Raw genomic sequence first — 23,287 nt, 5'->3', positions numbered from 1 at the left:
TTTATTTAGCCAATTTTTTTATTAAAACCAATTTTTTGTTAAACCAATTTTTTTAACACCAATTTTTGCCACAACCGAACCTTGGATTGTCACATTAGTTTACTAAATGCCGATTATTTTTGGAAGAATACTCCTACCGCAGTCGGACTTCATATCATTCTTTGTGATTCTTGCACCGCAACGACGATTGATCAACAAAGTTGTTTCACATTCTTCACGTTATGAGATTTTATGACTTGTCGCTCTTGATTTTTGGTTGACGAATAATGTATCTTGAGCATGTGGACTTTATTCTCTATTGAAGACCACTTCGAGATTTCCGACACCACAGTTTGGAGATTTTTTTTGGTATTTTCGGCACAACAGATATATTTTTTTTACGCGCTGATTCTTCATACTTTGGTATTTGTTCGAGCAGTCTTCAGCAACTATATCACCCATCCTCTCATGACCGCAGAGTATCTATTTTACTCTATTTCTCGTGTCTTATCGAGACCCTTCATACATCCACGGAAAGCTCTCTTGGCTCTTGGTATCCGACACTCTCCATCCGATGATTTGTTGATTTTTGATATCCGGTCATTGGTTATCAAAAAACAAGGAGAGAATATCATCAGGATTTGGTTATTATGATTGTTTGAGTTTGGATTTTTGAAGACTTCTGAAGACGATTATTTATTTAGTGATGCGATGTGGCACTTATTTTTGGTCTTCACGGATCAAATTTTTGGCATTACTCGATGTTTTCCAATTCAGATTATTTATTATTCAGACACTACCAGGATGATTTTGTGTTTGCATCCGGTTCAGATCTTATGGTTTCACGAGTTTGGATTTGTAATATGTTGAATATGAAGATTATTTTGACGATGTGACGTGACACTTATTCTTGATGCTTGGATCAAATTTTTGGCATTGCTGGACCCTGTCTTTGGATTCACATTATTTTTATCCGGACTTCATTTTATTGATGCTTCACATTTTAGCAGGTTATTCTTTGAAGAATCTTGGTGTATTATGATTCGAGAACTCGAGATGTTTTTCAGACTTGTTGAAGCCGAAGTGTTTCTTTTATTGGATCTTCTACTTGCTCATGGTGACCTTCTTCTTCCGGTGATTATGACTGGTTTGAAGGTTTGGATCTTATTTTTTATGCTTCATTGGTTGTGCTTTAAAGTTGAAGACCATCATTATTTAGAGATTCATGGCCAGTTTCAGACTTCACAGACACTTCAGAGTTTCAGAGACATTTCAACGTTTGGTTATCATTATGTTTCATTTTATTACCACACTTGCTAGTTAGATTACTGTATTATAGCCTTGTATCACTTGTTGTATCTCTCATCATTTGCAAGGATTTAAGGAGAGAATGTTGGAGCATGGAAATTCTCTACAAATAATGAGTGATAGTTAGGTTGTATTTTTCCTTTTATTGTATTGTTGGTGTATTTTATCTCTCATCCCTATATAAAGGGAGAGGTGGTCATTTTCTTATTATGCATCTTTTCTAAAATGTAATCCTAGAGAGAGATTTGGTTGGTTCTCCCCACCTAGGGAGAGTTTCTCTCTCCCACCATGATCTTCATAAATATTATTATTATCTCTCTTTTCTTTCTCATCTTCTAAGAATTCTCATCATGTTCTTCATATTTTTATATTTTGATACACGATAAATCTCAAGATATTATTCTCCCTCATCCACCATTCGTTATAAAAATGGGTTCCTACAGGGACCCATATCATTCAGGGTCTCGCACCTTGACCCACTCACCAGCTCAATCGTCAATGGCCGAACTGCAATAGCTAAAGCAACCTCTGCTCTAAACCGGGCTACTAACTACCCCTAAGACCAAGTCTCCATTCCCGAAAGTGCAACAGATCACACAATCAATCCTTTCCGCCTAGTACAAGAGATCCAAGGAGACCTTAAAACCCTGACAGTCCTCTTACTAACTGCCTCACCACTGGAGCCGGGACCAAACCCTGGTCCTTCCTCATGTGCGCTCATCCTCATCTGGAAAAGCATCTATCCCCACTATCAGAGCATAACCAAGAACTCTCATTCCCATACTCTTTTTATATTCTCCAAGAATCTCATCGATTCAAGTATGGATGTTGTGCTTTTAGTAGTATGGGCCCAATACTACCTTCCACACCTATCCATACATTCCTCGACAATCCTGTTGAATCCTCTAAGTCACCTACTCCACTGATGCACCAAATATCCGCTAAACAACAACACAATACCCACCAAAGCAACTCCTAGGATATCCCTAAGTTTCCAACCTCACCAGATCGCCCCACTAACTCACTAGACCATATCCTAGGTTTTCCTAGGTTCCTAACCTCGCCCTGTCACCAGCTTCTGAAGAACTCCTCATGATGCCAGCCATCCACTTCCTGAATATTGTCATATTCACTTAGTAGCTGACTCCCATCATTCAAGAGTTCCACAAAGTACAAAGCAAGCAACATTCGTGCAGTAGCACTCCGATCCAAAGAACTATTATAGAATAATCAGCCTTCATACCACAACTCATCTTTTCCATATCCATTCATCCTCACTGTCGGCTGGCTTATGCATGAAAATTATACACATAACAAGATCTAATAGACTCTCAAATAATAGACTCTACCCTAGGACCACAACCAGACAAGGAACAGGAAATAGGGCCAAGTCAATTATTCTAAGGTTATAAGATCCTAATCGTATACAATTTAAAAAGCAGACACGGAGCAGTTACTAATATCAATAATCATTCCCATTCTAGCATGGCATACAACATCTCCAAAGCTACAAGCACCACATATTAGGCCAATCTATCACTGACTACTAAGCACTAGCATGCAATTCTACCAGCATATACAACATATAAAGGCATCTCTCCTAGCCCTAACTAGCATGTTTCACAGATTCATAAGTCAAGTCATAACAGATAACATCTATGGGTATTCTGGGGAAACTTACTTGAGCTCGGATGATTGCATGCACCATACCCTTTCTTGTCTTAGAAACTCTTTCTTTAAAAACATTTTTCTTTTGAAAACTTTACAGATCCCAAGTTTGAGTTCAGACACACCCGAAAGTATGTCCGAATCCCTCAAACCAAGGCTCTGATACCAACTTGTAACGACCCAATAATCAGAGGTAAACATTTCATTTTTCTTTATATTTAAACACAAGTGCAACTTCGTCCAATCATCTAAAAACATTGCTTAATTAAAACATTTATCAGAGTTATGTCCCAAAATCACATAATGCGAAAAACATGGGTGTGTGCGCTGCGATCAAGCCGACCCTTCCTTTTCAAACCAATGATACCTGAAACCATAAACAAAACTGTAAGCACATAGCTTAGTGAGTTCCACATAGCATACCCTACACAATCCACATAATTACATAATCCATATTTGCTATATAAGGTTCATAAATCACATAAGTCATGCATACAAACATATAAGGATGTCATGGACTCCCTACAGGGTCTCATACCTATGTGCCACGGGCTCCCCCATGGTCTTTACCTGGAATGCCATGTGCTCCCCCATGCTCTAATATCTAACTACCACGGGCTCCCCCCTCCCCCCGGGGTGTTCCATGCAAGTATCATAAAGACAATCATCATAAAACACATCACATAAACAACTAGTATACCGCATATCACATAAACAATGCATATAAAGATATAAAGATGTCGTGGACTCCCTCCAAGGTCTTACCTCAGGATATCGTGGGCTCCCCCTAGGGTCTTATACCTATGTGCCATGGGCTCCCATATGGTCTATACATGGAATGCCATGGGCTCCCCCCTCATGGTCTAATATCCAAATGTCACGAGCTCCCCCCGGGGTCTTCCATGTAAATGATACAGAGTCAAAAAGCATACCATACATCACAGAAATAACTATCATACTACATAACACATATCTAAACATATAGGGATGCCGTGGACTCCCTCCAGAGTCTTACTCCAAGATGTTGTGGGCTACCCCCAGGGTCTTATACTTATGTACCATGGGATCCCCCTCATGGTCTTCTCCTAGAATGCCATGGGCTCCCTTCATGGTCTAATATCCAACTGCATGGGCTCCCCTCAGGGTCTTCCATGCCTAACGAACAAAATATTAGCACATTCACATACATACTAGGCATATCAATAATGATTCTACGATAATCATATCAACTAACTGAATGGTCCGGCCTTGGTGCCTTCGACCCATTGGTATGGTGAGGAGACTCACCTCGCACTACTGAAGTCCCGCGGATAAAACTCCAGGTGTTGGTTAACAAATTCTCGAACTGTCAACATCAAAACAACACCCAATTTCCAAATCCAATGGTCCACACCCGACTGGCCCTGCCGCACCTCCAACTCCACCGTTCGTTGGATATTCTGACTACACCCCGTCTGATCTAGCTCAAACAATGTAGCGAGTCGACCTTACCTCTACTGATCCTGCTTGGTACATGCACTCCAAGGCCTTAACGCACCTCACTTTGGATCCAGGTAAAATCTCTACTCCCATGTCTACTTCTTTTATGACTTCTATCTTTGTCGAAAATGGGTCTAGTATTCTTATTCATGGGTCGGGCCATGCCGCACACAGCACCACCACACACTCTTATGTATTAAAAAACATCATTTTCACCCCATCCATTATTAATAACTTACTTTCTGTTCGAAAATTCACCACGGATAATCAAACTTCTGTTAAATTTGACCCATATGGTTTTTCTAATTATGGACCTCAAGACCGGAGCTCTTCTTTCTCGTCATGATAGTATGGGTGATCTCTACCCCTTTCACACCACCAGCTAGTTCGTCCGCTTTCCTTACCACAGTGCATGATTGATGGCATGCTCTCTTAGGTCATCCTTGGGCTCCTATATTAGATTTACTATGTTCTAAATTTTCAATTTTTGTCTATAAACCTATGGATTCTTCTTTATGCAATGCTTGTCAATTGTCTAAATATACTCATTTACCATTTTATGATTCACATTCATTATCTGCTGCACCATTCGATATTATCCATTTTGATCTGTGGATCTCTCCGATTTTTAGCAAAACAGGTTACAAATATTATATGGTTCTTATTGACAACTACACACATTATGTATAGGTCTACCCTCTCAAATTCAAATTTGAAACCTTTCTCAATTTTAAAACGTTTCAAAACTAATTCAAACTTAGTTTAATCGCACCATTAAAACTTTCCAGTGTGACCTTGGTGGCGAGTTTCATAATAAGGAATTTAAATCTTTTGCCAATACTCATGGTCTTACTTTTCTCTTTTCTTGCCCACAAACATCTCAACAAAAGGGACGTACCGAACGTATGGTTTGTTGTCTTAAACAACATCATCATCAACTTTCTTACCTATGTCACACTACCCTACTCATTTTGGGTAGAAGCGCTTCACACGACTTTGTATCTTTAGAACATCCTTCCTACAAATCAACTCAACTTCGCCACACCAACATTTTTGACTTTATGGCCGCCATCTCACCTATGATCATGTTTGTACCTTCGGGTGCATGTGCTATCCCAACACTTCTGCTACTCAATCTCACAATCTTCAACCTCGCTCCGCCAAATGTTTTTTCCTTTGTTACCCTAAAAACTTTCGGGGCTACCGTTACTTTGATACTGCAACGAGAAAAGTTCATCTCTCTAGTGATGTCATGTTTGACGAGACATCCTTTCCATTTTACCAAAGGCCTTCCTCGTCGTCCTATGAATTTTTAGATGATCTTTCTATTCCCTCATTCTCTTACTTGCCATCAAAAACTCAACCAACTCCAGCACAAACTTGATGGGTTTTGAGCACTACATCATTCCTATGGTGTACGTACAAACCTTAATAGCATTTGGATCTAGTTTGTCTAATGAACATGCAATTGAATTTCCAAAGCTATAAACCCTAGATCTAGCATACAATTAATCATATTAACATAAAATAGGGCTTATATCTAACCTTTGATTGTTATATAGCAATAACAATCTAATCCTTCTTGTAATTGGCTTCAGAAAGCTTAGTGCCTCAAGTGTTGCACCTCTAATTGAGTCACAAACACCACTAAGCAATTGGATGAAGGAGAGAAGAGAGGGGGGCACCAAAAACGGCTGGAAACCCTAAAGGAACACTTAGCCACGTTTTTGGGGCATAGGGGTCGTTTATATACATGTAGGCTATTAGGGTTTGCAACTACGAAACCCTAATGTGACTACATATGCCCTAAACAGCCGATGGACTCCTTTAACATATCCCTTGGATGAATTCCTTATGGGCTTCCCATAAAATTCATCCAACCTATATATTATTAGGTGATCCATAGCCCAATTGTAATTATCTTATAATTACAACTCCAATCCCATATGTTTAATTAATCTCTTTTAACCACAAAATTAATTCTTAATTAATTCTTGACTAATATTAATTAAACATTATGATTTATCCTTTAATATATTATTCTTATAATATATTAATAAATCATAATTAATCCTTTCTCTCCTTAATTCATCCTACATATTGTTGTGGTGAAGACAACCCAAGAGGACCATGCTCATAATCGGGTCAAGTACATACCAAAATAGTTATGGACTTAGACACTAATCCAACAGTCTCCCACTTGGGTAAGTCTAATAACTATTTTGCAGGACTTCAGAACCTGATCAACAATCATAGCTTTCGAAAGATGATGTCAACTCTGATCTTATCAGATAGCGTGTCCTTTAGATAAGGGATCATATATTCCTTCATTCTCAAGATATTGTATAGACACAAGACATGAATTTCGATCATCTCTCTCTATACTGTTTCCCGACTTCCGATTTATGACGACTGACAACATACTACAATTGAACACATCAACTTAGTCCCGGATTGGCCAAGCACTTAGGGTGTCATTACTAAATCATCGAGGGGCCCACATATATCGCTTTTATCCCACTTTGGGTAAAAGGAATGGATAAAATTCGACTCAATGCTTTCTTGCACCTACTAATCGAATCACACATAACAATAAGTTTTATAACACCAAGTTACTGGTGCGTTTACTTATCATCAATGTGCAACCGACCAGCAAATAACAACTCACACGTCTCGGTTTCAAGAATATACAATATTATCGTCTCACAATCACTCGTGATAAAATCCATGAAGTGATTCTCGTGAGCATGGGTTTAATCCAATACTCTAATCTTATCAAAGCACTCATGAACTCGGTAGCAAACTTGTGCTATGTCTAAACACTTCAAACAATCTACAGATAGATTCATGACAATCTTCATTCATACCTACTCCCAACATATGACCAACGGTGTATGTTTGGATAACCTAGTTATTCTGGAAGTCAAAACATGCAAACTGAAACACAACAATAATATTTAATCCTATATGGCCCCAAACTTGTGAGAGTAAATAAAACACTTCTATTTAACAACCATAATGATTACTCATTATTTATCATTTAATGTTTTGGATAATCAACTCATTACCTGAATTACAACAACAATTGTCCCATGCTCCAAGCATGCACACTTTTTTTTTTTTTCTGTGGTCCATGAAATATATCAATTGAAAACTTTTCCAATGATGCTCATTTCATAATTCCTAATCCTCATCGTTAGTGTAAGAACACAAGGTTCTTGCCACTACTAGAATATGTTAGATTCTAACATTTTATACAAGGTTCTCTATTAGAAATTGTTACAAAACAATTCTATAGATGTGATGTCTCTCACTCAAAGTACGTTCCTTTGAACATCCTTTATGCATAAAAATTTTCTAATCTAGACATAAATTCTTAATTTCCAACTCCCAATATAGAAATATTTCCATATTTTCCATACGACAACTCATTCTTAAGAAAATCTTATCTATTCATAATAATGTCGATATGGTCCATCCAGCACTATACTTCCAACTACTCACAAGCAACAAATCCTTGGCGAACCTTAGATCGTCTTTTGATAGTTGTTTAATTATTTTAGTTAAAAAATGTTCTAGTCCCTTTTCCCTCTTAATGCGCTAAGCATTTAGAAAATTTTAGAATGAATAAACATTATATCATATGCAATCGATCCTATACCCGAAGCGTATGGGACACGATTCATAATGTCTTACATAGAGATGTGATACTTTACCAGTCTTTTGCTATAATATTTTAATTTCCATGTTCTCACAATTTTGATTATGAAAAGGGATGTCGTAATCATAGCCAAATTTTGAGAATGCAATTATCCTTTCCATATATAGAATTTCCTCATGTTGAACCATTCCAACACAACATTCATATATATTTGACTAAATTTGATTAAAATTCCACAATCTAAGCCTTTAGATTTGAAATGAAGTATAATATTCTCTCCCTTAATTATAGAAAAACAACTTTTCAACCCCAACAACTCTGTCAAATGAATCTTTGTTTTCTATAATTAATATTGATATTGTGCAATACTTGAAATAATAATCATGCTCCCACTAACACAATGATTATTACCATACAAGCATAACACTTATGCTCCCACTAGCTTTGACATATATCTAGAAAACAATGCTTATTGAATTCCTTAAGTTCATATTTCTAAATACTTGATGATTTGATAAGCCTTTTTCTAAGCTTCTTAAACTCATACACCTTTGTCTTAGAAAGCTCACATATGTGTCTAAATAACTTCAGAGATTATGTTACTAAGTCCCAAATGTTCAGACCAATTGCCAAATCTCACAATTCAAACTATGAAAAGGGATGTCGTAATCATAATCAAATTTGAGAATACAATTTTTCACAATTGCAATCTTCTTAAAATCTCTCTTAGTGAAAGTATTTCCTTACAATCATTTTCATGAAGGAGGGAAACCTTATGGCACTTTGATTTTAAAGTGTATGTGTTCCTATCCATGCGAATTTGTCACAACAACAATCATAAGACAATGTTTGTGAAAAATCCAACTCATATGGATTGAACTTGTTCAATCTTGATTTCTCGCCTTACGGCAGCATGAATACCTACCATTGCTTCCAGGTTTTTAACAAGCTCACCCTTACCTTATCAATGTACTCTCCATTGATCAGGGTTCCTGGCCTTTATGCAATCCATTTGAGAACTCATATTGCATAGTTGACTTAATCTGGAATGGCACAGAAACAAAATTATGTAAACACGATAGGTCGCCAACCTCAAGTCGTGTGCTAGTGATTTACTTATCGGTTTATTCTTGATTTGTTTTTGAACTTTTAAAGAAAATTGAGACTCCCACTGACTTCTTAACATATATGATTCTCTTTGTTAAGAACATTTCTTGACAAACATATATTCAAGAGTTAGTGTAATTATTATCAAGACAAAACACTTCACAAATTTGGTCCTAGTTGGTCTTTGTCTTATCCAAGACATCACAACTTACCAATTTCAAATGTGCATGAATAAGAAAACTTTTCCAAATTCCACATTTGATGAGTGTTATAAACCTACTTAAGACTTGTCACTCAATTCGCAATCTTGGAGTACGACTCTATGATTCGATATTGGAACGAAGTATGATTGACTTCTTAATTTAACCATTTCCATAATTCTCGATTCCTCTTCTAAGACATACAAACGTACTAAGACTCACTTAGAGGATCAATTAAGATATGGTTCTTAATCATTAAGACTTTATCATAAAACACAATAAAAGGTACTCTCCCTTCTTCTTAGAACAGAGAAACTTTTATCTTTCTGCCTTCTTGATTCTTCTTATTTGTTCTGCCATTTATTGAAACCTTTTCAATCAACACAGAATTACACTTAATCTTATAAGCATAATCATATTTACTAAACTTTAGTAAACCATGACGAATATCTTTATCACTCTTGTGGTGGACTTGATCAGCGCACAACCAAGTATACCTGATCCCTACCCCTTCACTTGACTCTTTGTCAAGGAAATATGAAAGTTTTTCATTCATCATACAATGCAAATTGCATGATTCCAAGTTTCTATCCAATTGAAACTTGAGGGATGAGAAACTCTCCGTATTTGGTAAATCCTCAACATCTCCACAAATAACATAATTAAGAATCAAATCCGTTATTGCTAATAGTAGAAACATTCAAACATCAATTTTTTCATACATGCCATTGCAAGGATAAATAAATAAGACAAAAAACAAATTTTATTTTATTGCAGAAAAAACTTTTTCCTTACAATGCAATTCAACTGAAAAACTATGCTATTACATATTCCTAAGCAATCTATTCTAACTCCAAGTAGTAGCTCAAAAATCCAATCTTCAAACAATGCGATCGAAATCCATTTTCTTCACGATTAGATTCAGCTCACTTCTTCCCTTAAGCTTCCTCTGTTTTCTTCGATCCTACAATACATCAAAATGTAATCTTATCACATCATGACTTAAGAATCTAGAATAGGAACTTAAAAGAGCTAGATAGTGGATTTCATACCTGAAGAAGAGTCATAACACTAGACTCTCCCATCTCTTAGATCTCTCAGGTAGATAGGGCAGCTTCGTCTCTAATTCCCCTTCTCTTGACAATAAAAGCAAATGGACTCCTTTGGCAAAGCACATGGACAATCTCATACTTAGTCCTGTATGGACTTCCAATGTTGCTAGTCTCCATTGAAGTTTGGGAGTTTGATTCACCAAACAAATTTGCTTGATCAACACGCCAAATCATCGCTGATTCAGCAGCTATAAGCAAATAGGTCAAATCAATGAGGGTCACATCGTGTTCCATCATATAGTACTCTCTAACGAACTCATTATATGATTCAGGAAGTGACTGAAGAACCCAGTCAACAACCAACTAACCTGAAATCTCGACACCCAACATCCTTAACCTATCAATGTGTGACTTCATCTCTAAGACGTGTGCACACATATGTTTCCCATCTTCATGTTTACTTGCCAAAAAGGGCTTGAGTTAGCTTGAACTTTTCAAGCCTTCAAACTTGTGGGCAGGGAGAATAATTGGAGGAGGTGGAGGAAGTGAAGCATGATCTCTGGTTCCTTGATCATATTGTGGAATATCATCTTCATTTGGAAGACTTGTTCCATGGGATTTGGGAAGACCATTGTTAGATTCAGACATCTACAAAACGGGAGAAATTCAAGTCAAGTTGATTAGAATCCTTGATGTAACACCCAAATGAAACGTCAAGGCTAAGATCCAACACAATACTCTACAACCTAGAAGAGGGATGCTGTAATCTAGTTGCAGAATATTTGAAGGTAGGTAAATGACGATTTACCAGTTTCCACCATGAAAAACAAAAATGAGGTTTAAGTTTAAATGAATTGAAAATCCTGGATCTTTTGAGATTCATTGAACTTTTCAACAACATGTTTAATCTCGATTATGCCCTTCACATTTGCGACTGGGATGCCAAGGATCACAAACAAGATGTGAATAACCATGTGAATCAACATGGTGGACTCAATACTACTATCACCTAATCAATGTGTCGGTTAGCCACACATGCTCCATTGATCTATGATAAACATTGAGCCACCGTTCACCACCAATGTCAACCCCAAATTAGTGTGTCGGTTAACCACGCACACTCCATTAACGTTTGACAAGGGTACGAAGTGTAATTCCACGGATTAGCATACAATTTCACATTTTGCCTAAAGTAACTATGATTTAGGAATTTGTAAAAGGATTTAGTTACTTTGTACTTCATTATACTTATAATGGAAGTTTTCATCCTATCCTACCCGTTCGGCTAACGACCCTCCGCCAGTCAAGAGTGCGGTGGGTAAGAGTGGATACCCATTCAATCGCCATTTTATAGGCAATTTCCTTAAACACTCCTTATAGACCAGCTTCGTGAATGAGACCTACTAACGGTAAGACTGACTGTTTACTTATACATATATAATATTAGACTTTCAATGTCATATATATATATATATATATATATATATATATATATATATATATATATATATATATGTAGTATAGGGTGTATTTTAAACTTTTAAAATACTAGTTGGTTTAATTTAATAAATTATACTTTTAATTTCATTAAATGTAAACCAAAATTTTATGGGTTTATTAAATATCTTTTAACTGTACACCTTAATTAATTAATAAAACCATAAGGGTGTAATTTGAACTTTTCAAAATACTAGGGTTTTAGAATTTAACATTTCAAAATTAAACTTTTAATCAACATTTAAATTCCAAAACTTGAGAGCAAGTTTTGAAAATTTTTAAAATACCTTTTAGATTAAATTTGAAAAAAAAAATAATTAATTATTATATAAAAATATTTATCCTAAAATTTAACCTAATTTATTTCTTCGAAGATAATTCAAATCAATTCACAAATAATTAATATTTATCTTATAAATCAAATAATTATCTTAAATTGACAATTATCCATTTATTTGATTGGGATAACAATTACCATAACAGAGAAATCTGATTTTAATTTGGAAAAACAATTTATGGCAATTATCCTAAACAAAATAAGGCAGAAAATTCGAAATCTAGCAAACAGTTGTGCTCAGTCATGAGCACCGTGCTCACGTCGTGAACCTGGTCAGAGTCCAAAAAACGAATTTTTTTCAGCTTCGAAAATTTACCCTTTGCATCAAATACATTAGAAAAACACCCTAGGCTCTGATACCACAGATGGGTTTTGAGCACTACATCATTCATATGGTATACGTGCAAACCCTAATAGCATTTGGATCTAGTTTGTCTAATGAAAATGCAATTGAATATCCAAAGCTATAAACCCTAGATCAAGCATATAATTAATCATATTAACATAAAATAGGGTTTATATCTAACTTTTGATTGTTATATAGCAATAACAATCTAATCCTTCTTGTAATTGGCTTCAGAAAGCTTAGTGCCTCAAGTGTTGCACCTCTAATGGAGTAACAAACACCACTAAGCAATTAGATGAAGGAGAGAAGAGAGGGGAGGCACCAAAAACGGTTGGAAACCCTAAAGGAACACTTAGCCACATTTTTGGGGGCATAGGGGTCCTTTATATACATGTAGGCAATTAGGGTTTGCAACAAGGAAACCCTAATCTGACTGCTTAGGCCCTAAGCAGCCCATGGACCCCTTTAACATATCCCTTGGACGAATTCCTTATGGGCTTCCCATAGAATTCGTCCAACCTATATATTATTAGGTTATCCATAGCCCAATTGTAATTATCTTATAATTACAACTCTAGTCCCCTAAGTTTAATTAATCTCTTTTAACCATAAAATTAATTCTTAATTAATTCTTGACTAATATTAATTAAACATTATGATTTCTCCTTTAATATATTATTATTATAATATATTAATAAATCATAATTAATCCTTTCTCTCCTTAATTCATCCTACATATTGCTATGGTGAAGGCAATCCAAAAGGACCATGCTCATAATCGGGTCAAGTACATACCAAAATAGTTATTGACTTAGACACTAATCCAACAAAAATCCCAACCAACATTCATCGCCTACTATGCCATTCTCCTCCCCCCTCCCCTCCCATCTTAACATATACTCGTCGCCAAAAGGCCCCCATACCACTACCACCCTTCCCACTAATGATGACATACCATCTACAGCTTCCTCCATATTCAACCTGCCACCTACCACCGGGATTACCGCATCGCTTACCCCACCTAACCCACCTACTTTTGCTTATCCGATTACCATATATGCCCGAACAGGAGTTACTAAACCTGTCACCCGCCTCAACCTTCATACCACTACCAAATATGCCATCTCTCATATCCCTACCTCTATCTCTATAGCCCGGTCCGACCCTAATTGATTACTAGCAATGGAAGATGAATTTAGAGTGTTACAGGCGAATAACACATGAGAACTTGTTCCTCGGCCGATAGATAGCCCATTTATTAGATGTATGTGGCTTTTTCGCCACAAGTTTAAAGCAGATGGTTTGCTAGAAAGGTATAAAGCTCGACTTGTTGTGAATGGCTTCAGGAGCAGTTTATGTGATTCCTCACTATTTATATACTAGCACGGCCGACATCATGCATATCTGTTATTATATGTTAATGATATTATCTTAACCGCTTCTGACCCTATGTTTCTCCACAACATTATTACTTCATTGTCTCAGGAATTTGCCATGACAGACTTGGGTGCACTTCATCACTTTCTAGGTATCACGGCCACACGAGATAAGCACGACTTATTTTTATCACAGGCTTCCTATACTCTTTATATCCTTCAACGGGCTTCTATGTCCTCATGTAAACTTTGTTCGACGCCCGTGGATACGTCCACCAAACTTAGTGTCACTGATGGCGAGCTACTTCAGGATGGGATATTATATCGGATGCTTGCGGGAGCACCACAATATTTAACATTTTTCGATCCAGACATTACATATGTTGTCTAATAGGTTTGCTTTTTCATGCATGCTCTAAGGGAACCCCACTTGGAGGAGCTCTACAATTTTCTATGTAAAGTATGTTTCTTTATTTGATGGTTTTTTTTAACTAATGTTGATAATTTTAAATTATAAAGTTTCTGTATACATAAACGTTATAATATTTTAACATACTTTAACACGAAGAAAAAAATCATTGATTCCTTGCTGAGAAATTCTCTTTTCTGAGAAAAAGAAGAGATTGCGATAGATGTTTTTACTAGAAGGATGGGAGGGATGGTATTGGGTGGATGATTCAAATATGATTTAATAATTAAACATACTATTAAATTAAATAATAATAATTATAAAAATTAAAATAAGTCATATAATTATTTTATTTTGAAAGGTGACCAAAAACATTATAAAAACTAGTCCAAAATTATAAAATCATAACTTTAGATACTAAAATTGAAAATGTAACGATACTTAGGGACTATTTTTGTAATTTACTAAAATTGAAAAACGATATAAAAGACTATTTTTGTAATTTAATCTAATACTTTTTTTTTTCCTTCATTTTATTAGGTGTCCTCCAATGGACTTTTCAATCTCTTTAGTTTATGATAATTTATGTAAAATAAATTTATATAATTAGGGATGACTATTTTGACCGGAGAACCGGCCGAAACTGGGTATCGGATAGAACCGATCGGGTCGGGACCATGACGATATTCTTGTGGATTTTTGGAACCGGTAGGAACCGAAACCAGTAGAACCAGAAAAAACCGGAACCGTGCGTTGCTATTTCTCGATGATCGGTTCCAACATTGAAGACACGGCAAGAATCGGAACCGGTAGAACCGGCGGTCCGGCTAGTTTCCTATTTTCCACCATGTTCGGTTACCGAGCGGGTTCGAATTTTCATCCCTATATATAATGATTGTAGTGTAATCATATTAAATAGATGTTTATAAAAAATGTCTTTAATTATAAATTAAAAGGTGTAAGTCTCGTTACTAACGAAAAATATAATTATTATATATAATAAAAAAATAATCATAAATAATATATTTTTGGTTTTTAGACTTTAGCTTTATCAGTTTCGTATAAGTTTGATCTTTATATAGAAAATAAATTATAAAAGTTGTCTTTTTATTTTATAGAAAAAAATCTTTGTGCATTTTTTTACTTTTGAGTTTAAACTTTGACGACAATACATTCATATGTTGGCAGATTTGATCCATATGTACAAAATTAAATTACAAAAACTCTCCTTATAATTTATAGAAAAAGTTCTTACATATTTTTTTAAATAAATTATCATATAAAACGAAAAATAGTCCTTACCTAATAAAATATTTACAAATTATACCTCCTATGAAGCAAACATAATGTAGACTCCTAGTATGCATGATTTTGGCCAGAATAGCTTCGTATGTTGACATGTTTGGTCCACGTGTAAAAAATAAATTACAAAAGTTATCCTTTTAATTTACAGAAAAAGGTCATTGTGCATTTCTTTTATGTTTAAGTTTTAGACTTTGGCTACAATACTTTTGTTGAGAAGTTCGGTCTATGTGTAGAAAATAAATTACAAAAAATGTCATTCTAATTTACAGCAAAGGTCCCTAAACATTTTTTTAGATAAAACTGCAAAAATGGTCCCTGTGGTATGTATTTTTTTTTTTTTTGAAATTTAGTTTAAACATCGATTTTTTGGCTTTGTGGTCTCTTTGAGCTAGTTTCGTTGAGGATTTGGTCCTTCAGTAAGCTGAAATGACTTTAATACCCTTAGGGTACTTATTTTCTATTTTTTTTTCAAATTTTTAATGTTTAATACTTATTTATTCATTTTAATAATTAAAAAAATCAGAGGTCTCTCTGTGTGTGTATGGGTATTTTGGACTTCAACGTCCCTCAAGATCCTCACCTCACCTCTGACCACCACTACCCCCCACATCCAACCATCCCCGCTTGAGACCAGTCGGAACCAAACCCTTTTCCACCATTTCAACTCCACGATATTTTTTCCTCTGAATATTTTAAAGAACTTTTTGACCTCCATGAAAGCAACATGAAGAACAAGTTTAAGCAAAAGGAAGAATGAGTTGCATATTAGTAAAGAAGAAGCTCCAGTTTGCAACGACTCAACCATCGTCTTCACCAAGTTGCAGAGCGGTGGTGGTTTCCAATTGCTAGGAATTGCAGCAGAGGATCAAAGTCGATCTGCAGGTGAGAGGAAAAGGGATGGAGTCATCCTTGTTTGAGCTTGCAAACCCTTGTTTTAGAGCTTGAACAACAACATCGTCGTAGAAGAAAATGTCACACCTCCAAACAAGAATGGCGGAAACATCTGAGGGTGGATGAATTCATGAATTATATCACAACAAATTGAATAATAGTGATCAAAGCAACACAACCATCATAATTATAATTAGGAAAATTACATTGTATCCAAATATTATTTGTTTCAATACCAATTACGTTATAACATAAGTAAATAGTGTGACGTCGTAGCGTGCCATCCTCAAAATCTTGTGGCTACCTGTTTACTGATTTCCTGAGAATACAAATGGCTTTGAAAAAGTGTCAACAATTAAGTTGGTGAGTCATAAGAGTTTTTATGCGAAAAATCGGTAATTTTTCCTTGTATGAATGATAGAGTGTGCTTTCAGAAAATCCAATATTTTGATAGTGAGTTTGTTCAGTTCTCGATAGTCTATGCACATGTAGAAAGATCTGTCCTTCTTTTTCACGAACAAGACCGGTGCTCCCCAAGGTGAGAAGCTGGGTCTGATGAATCCTTTGCTCAACAGTTCGTGTAGTTGGCTGGACAATTCCTGCATCTCTGCCGGTGCTAAACGGTATAGGGATTTGGCTATGGGGGTGGCTCCAAGGATCAAATCGACTTTGAACTCGACTTGGCGTACGGGTGGTATTCCCGGAAGGTCTTCTGGGAACACATCGGGAAAGTTACAGACTTCTGGAATGTTCTTGATGTCTTTAACTTCCTGTTTCCCATCAACAACGTGAGCTAAAAAGGTGTGGTATTCTTTGCTTAGGTACTTTTGAGCCTTGATGCAAGAGATGATTTGCAGATTCACACCGGGTTTGTCGCCATAAATGACGAGGGTTTCTCTTCTTGGTAGGTTATGGAGAACGACATTTTCGTAACATAGGATATCGACATGGTGATGATTTAACCAATCCATGCCAATGATAACGTCGAAACTTCTTATTGTGACCAGAATTAGGTCGATTTGGAAGGAATGGTTGGTTAGAGTTAAAGTTCATCCTATGTATATATCTTTAGTGCTTTCTGTTTTACCATTTGCAATTTCTACGGTGAATGCTTCATTTAGCGATTGGGGTTTCTATTTGAGTAAGTGTTTAAACTGGTGGCTCACGAAACTTTTTTCCGCACCACTATCGAAAAGTATGCATGCGTATAATTTATTGAGGAGAAACGTATTAGTAACCACGGTGGGTTGTTGGGTTTTGAGCAATCTAACACTCCTAAGGTGTTCTTGCAACCCTAAAACCTTGGATCTATGTTTTACTATTAATACATGCAACTTTGATTTTTCCAAGGTTCATAACGTATCTAGCATGGCATGGGGAACATTAAGCATATTGGCTAGAAGAATTACATACCTTTAAATTGTGAGTTGATTCCTTGGATTTTGAGAGCCTAGCAACAATAATGTGGATGCCTCAAATGGAAATCACAAATCACCACAAACTTGGAAAAACCTTATGAGAGTGTATGTTGCGTATAGAAATCGGCCACCACTTTTTACACACACAACTAGTGCCATTTCAAGCATCGCAAGATCCTTTATATAGTGTGGAGGATTAGGGTTACATCCATGTAAACCCTAATACCCATGACTCTTCCTTTCCAAGGATCCATGCGTTAAAAGCTCCATGGACTCCCATGCATGCCAAGCCCATTCCAAATGAGTATTAGCCCACACTTATATAAATACAAAAGCTCATATTTAATTCGTCACCTTTTTGATCACCAAATTAATTCTAAATTAATTTATGATCAATACTAATTAAAATAATATGATTTCATATTAATATATTATAACTTATAATATATTAACAAATCATAAACATACAATTCTCAAAGGTTTAACCATAAATCGTTCGGGTGAAGTGCAACCCAAATGGACCATGCCGGGTCGGGTAAAGTATATACCAAATAAAGTTATGGACTTAGACACCTTATCCAACAGTATCCCACTTGGATAAGTCTAATAACTATATTTGCCTATATTACTTCAGGAACCAACCGGCAATTGTAGCTCTCAAAACTCTGTTGAACTATGAAGCGCCAGTTTAGATAAGTGATCATATAATCCTCTGTTCTAGATATCAGCCGGACAAATACATGGAACAATGTCTTACTTATTGTCCACTAGTTTGTTTCTCGATTTCCCGATTTGTTTGACATAGAACTTAATTGAACACATTAACTTAGTTCTGACCGGGCCCGATACATGGGTCAACACAAAATCATCGAGGGGCCCAGATATCGCTTCTAATCCAAGAAGGAACATATACACTTCGACTCATATGCTTGTTCTACTACCTGTTGAATTATACACAAAGGCACGTTTTATAACTTGGAGTTACCAATGCGTTTACGTACAATCAATGTATAACCAACTCATAGGAAACAAGTCATATCTCTAGGTTTGAAGAATTATATGATATTACCGTCTCACGATCACTCGAGATAAATTCCATGGAGTGATGCCAGTGAACGTGGGTTTATTCCAATACTCATAACTTATGAGCACTCATGAATGTTGTAGCAACCATTGCTATGGCTAAACAACTTTTGTCATCTACAAGCCCAATTCATGACAGTTTTAATTCATACCTACTTCCGACGTATGACCGATTGTGGAAGTTTGAATAAAGTAATTTATTCTGGAAGTCAAAACATGCAAAGCTGAAACAATAATAAATAAGTGACAAAGACAGTAACACCTTACTCAAAAATAAATACACCTTTTATTCATCATCAGCTGTCAATTACATTTTACAAGTTTCAGAAATAGCTATCTAATTTGTAAAACTAATATCATCCTTCAGCCCTATGCGTCTCGCATGTTGTAAGTGCCTAACCCTCGTCAGTCCCTTCATAAGGGGATCTGCAGGATTCTCTTCTGATGATACCCTCTTTGCCACGAGGATTCCTTCTTCTATCTTGTGTCTTATGAAGTGATATTTTCTGTCAATGTGTCTGGATCTGCCATGATCGCTTGGTTCCTTGGAAAAGGAAAATGCACTATTGCTATCACAGAAAATCTCTATAGGCTCCTTGATAGCTGATACAACTACAAGGTCTCCGATGAAGTTCTTCAGCCATATTGCCTCCTTTGTTGCTTCACTCGCTGTGATGTACTCTGATTCACAGGTTGATCAGCTACCGTCTCCTGCTTGGAACTCTTCAAAGTGATTGCCTATCCATTTAGGATAAAGACCCAGCCCGACTGAGAGCGGAAGTTATCCCTATTAGTCTGGAGACTAGCATCACTATACCCTACTATTCTCAAGTCATCACTCCCACCAAGGTTAAGAATCCAATCCTTAGTCCTTCAGAGGTACTTGAGAATATTCTTTACCGCAGTCCAATGAGCCTTGCCAGGGTTCCCCTGATATCTGCTGAACATGCTCAACGCAAAGGCCAAATCAAGGCGAGTACAAGTCATAGCATACATGATCGAGCTAACAACAGAAGCATATGGCAATCGACTCATCTCACCTATCTCAGCCTCCATACTCGGGCTCTAAGTCTTGCTCAGTTTGGCATTGCTTTAGATCAGTAATTCTCCTTTCTTGGAGTTCTGCATGTTGAACCTTTTCAACACCTTATCGAAGTAGGTACTCTGACTAAGTCCAATTAGTCTTATAGTCTAGTCTATTAAAATCCTTATCCCTAGGATATAGGCAGCCTCTCCAAGGCCCTTCATAGCAAAACACTTCCCAAGCCAGGACTTCACTTCCTGCAAAGTTGGGATGTCGTTTCCTATGAGCAGTATGTCATCCACATACATCACCAAGAAGCTAACTATACTCCCACTAGCTCTGACATAAACAAGACTCATCTTTGCTTCTTGAAAAGCCAAACTCTTTGACTTTCTCATTGAAACAAAGATTCGATCTGCGAGGTGCTTGTTTCAATCCATAGATGGATTTCTCAAGCTTACACGCTCTATTCTGGTGCTCTGTACTGACAAAACCCTCTGGCTGACTCATGTAAACATCCTCAGCCAACTTCCTGTTAAGGAAAGCGGTTTTGACATCCATTTGCCATATTTCATAGCCATGAAAGGCAACAATGGCTAACATAACCCTAATAGATTTAATCTTTGCTAATGGTGAAAAGGTCTCATCATAATCAACTCCCGGAGTTTGAGAAAAACCCATTGCAACCAGTCGCGCCTTATAAGTGTGTACATTACCATCCATGTCGGTCTTCTTCTTGAAGATCCACTTGCACCCAACTGTCTTACGACTTGGTACATTGTCAACCAAGTTCCAAACTTGATTTTCATGCATCGACTGTATCTCGCTGTCCATAGCCTCTTTCCGTTTAGCAGCCTCAGGGCCTACCATGGCTTCCGTGTAGCTGTTACGCTCATCCAGATTTACTAGTGTACTATCACTGATAAGTGTTTCGCCTTCCGCGGTAATATGGAAACCATAGTAATGCTCAGGTGCATTCCTAACTCTTGTGGAATGCCTCAGAGGTACAGACTCGTCAGTTGGATCAACAGGAGTTTCATTCTTAGGTTGATTGCTAGGATTTGAGGTTCCTTCACCACTTGACTCTTGAAGTTCTTCGAGGTCAATTCTCCCTCCCACTGTTTCCTTGGCTCATAAACTCTCATTCACGAAAGACTCCTCTCCTTGTCACAAAGACCATATTCTCACTGGGTCTATTGAAGAGGTAACCAAAGGATTTCTGTGGGTAGCCGATGAAAATACACCTCTCACTTCGAGGTTCGAGCTTATCGTGAGTCTCGCGTCTCACAAAATCCTCACAACTCCAAATCTTGATGTGGTCCAAGTTGGGAACTTTCCAGTCCACATACCATAAGGGTTTTTTTGGCAATCGTCTTTGTAGGAACCAAATTAAGAATATGGGCGGCAATCTCTAAGGCATACCCCCCAAAAGAGATTGGTAGCGAATCTAGACTCATCATAGAGCGAACCATGTCCAACAAGGTCCGATTACGCCTTTCCGCCACACCATTCAATTGAGGTGTCCTGGGAGGTGTCAATTGTGATACCATCCCACACTCCTTAAGATAGTCGAGGAACTCTATGCTAAGATACTCACCACCTCGATCGGATCGAAGAATCTTAATGTTCCTGTCCAATTGATTTTCTACTTCTTGTTTAAAATCTTTAAACCTATCAAAAGTTTCTAACTTATGTTTGATTAAGTAAAGATAACCATATCTACTATAATCATCGGTAAAATTCAGGTAGTAGCGATTGGCATCCCTTGTGGCTGTTTTGAAGGGTCCACATACATCGGTATGTATAAGGTCCAAGAAACCCTCACCCCCTTTCATAAGAACCACTGAAGGGTGATTTTGTCATTTTTCCAAGCAAACAAGATTCACAACTATCATCTTACTTTAGGTCAAATGACTCCAAAACTCCATCCTTTTGGAGTTGGCTTATGCGTTTCTTGCTTACATGTCCAAGACGACAATGCCACAATGATGCTTTATCCAAGATAGTAGAAGAATCAATACACAACACATTATTTCCTAGGTTATCTACAACCGACACAGTTTCATAAACACCATCACAAGGTAATGCTTTAAAATAAAGAACATTATTAAAGAAATCATTAATACTACCAATTTCATTATGAAAAGAAAAGGTAAACCCTTGTTTGTAAAAACTATGAAAGGAAATAATATTCCTTGCCATTTCAGATGAGTAAACACATTTATTCAAATCTAACTTTAGCCCACTATCTAGAAACAAAGTATAAACTTTAATCATGGTAACAGGTGTAACCTTCTTGTTCCCCATGATTAAGTTTATCTTTCCGTGCTCCACATCCTCACTTCTTCTTAGGCCCTACAAATCATAACATATGTGAATACCACAACCTGTATCAAGAACCCAAGAATTAGAATATGGTGAGTTATTCGACAATATAGTGTAAATACCTTGATATGTGTACTTATATATATATATATATATATATATATATATATATATATACGTTATATCTTAATATTTAGCCTATATTATTCTCTTTTAGAACTAAAAAGTACTTATAATGCTTTGAATTATGATTTGCAGCTACTAGTTGTCAATAGAGTGGAAAAGAAAAGACTGGAGCGGAAATTGGACTTAGAAGCTAAAAGAACAAAAATTGTTGAAAACCGCTATTACGCCCAGCGTAATATCAGTTACGCCAAGCGTAATGTTGAAACACGGACTACGCCCAACGTACTAAGTGTTTATCCGAACTCCCCAATCGTGATACAATTCTTGCTACGCCCAACGTAAACGACTTACACCCAACGTACGTAAGTCGGCCCCAAAGGTTATAAATAGCGATTATTGGACAACCAGGAGGGGGATTCAATTTTTAACCTAATTTAGTTGACAATTAACTTTTGTTAAGCCGTTTTGAGGGTCTAGAAGGCGGCCGGAAGGCCGTTAAGCTAACGGGAGCGGAGATCGGAAGGATTAGAGAGCGGATACATGTCGGTAATCATGTGGTTTGTTAACGTGACCATGTTTAGCATTCCACTGTGATACTATAATGTGTTTACTTTCTGATTTAGGTGTAAAAACCGTTTACTTTGTGTTTATGATTGAATGAAACCTTGATTTATAGATTAATTGCTAGATTAGATT

Source organism: Lactuca sativa, chromosome 4 (assembly GCF_002870075.4).
Source record: "Lactuca sativa cultivar Salinas chromosome 4, Lsat_Salinas_v11, whole genome shotgun sequence".
NCBI lineage: Eukaryota > Viridiplantae > Streptophyta > Magnoliopsida > Asterales > Asteraceae > Lactuca > Lactuca sativa.
This window is presented reverse-complemented; position numbering follows the sequence as displayed.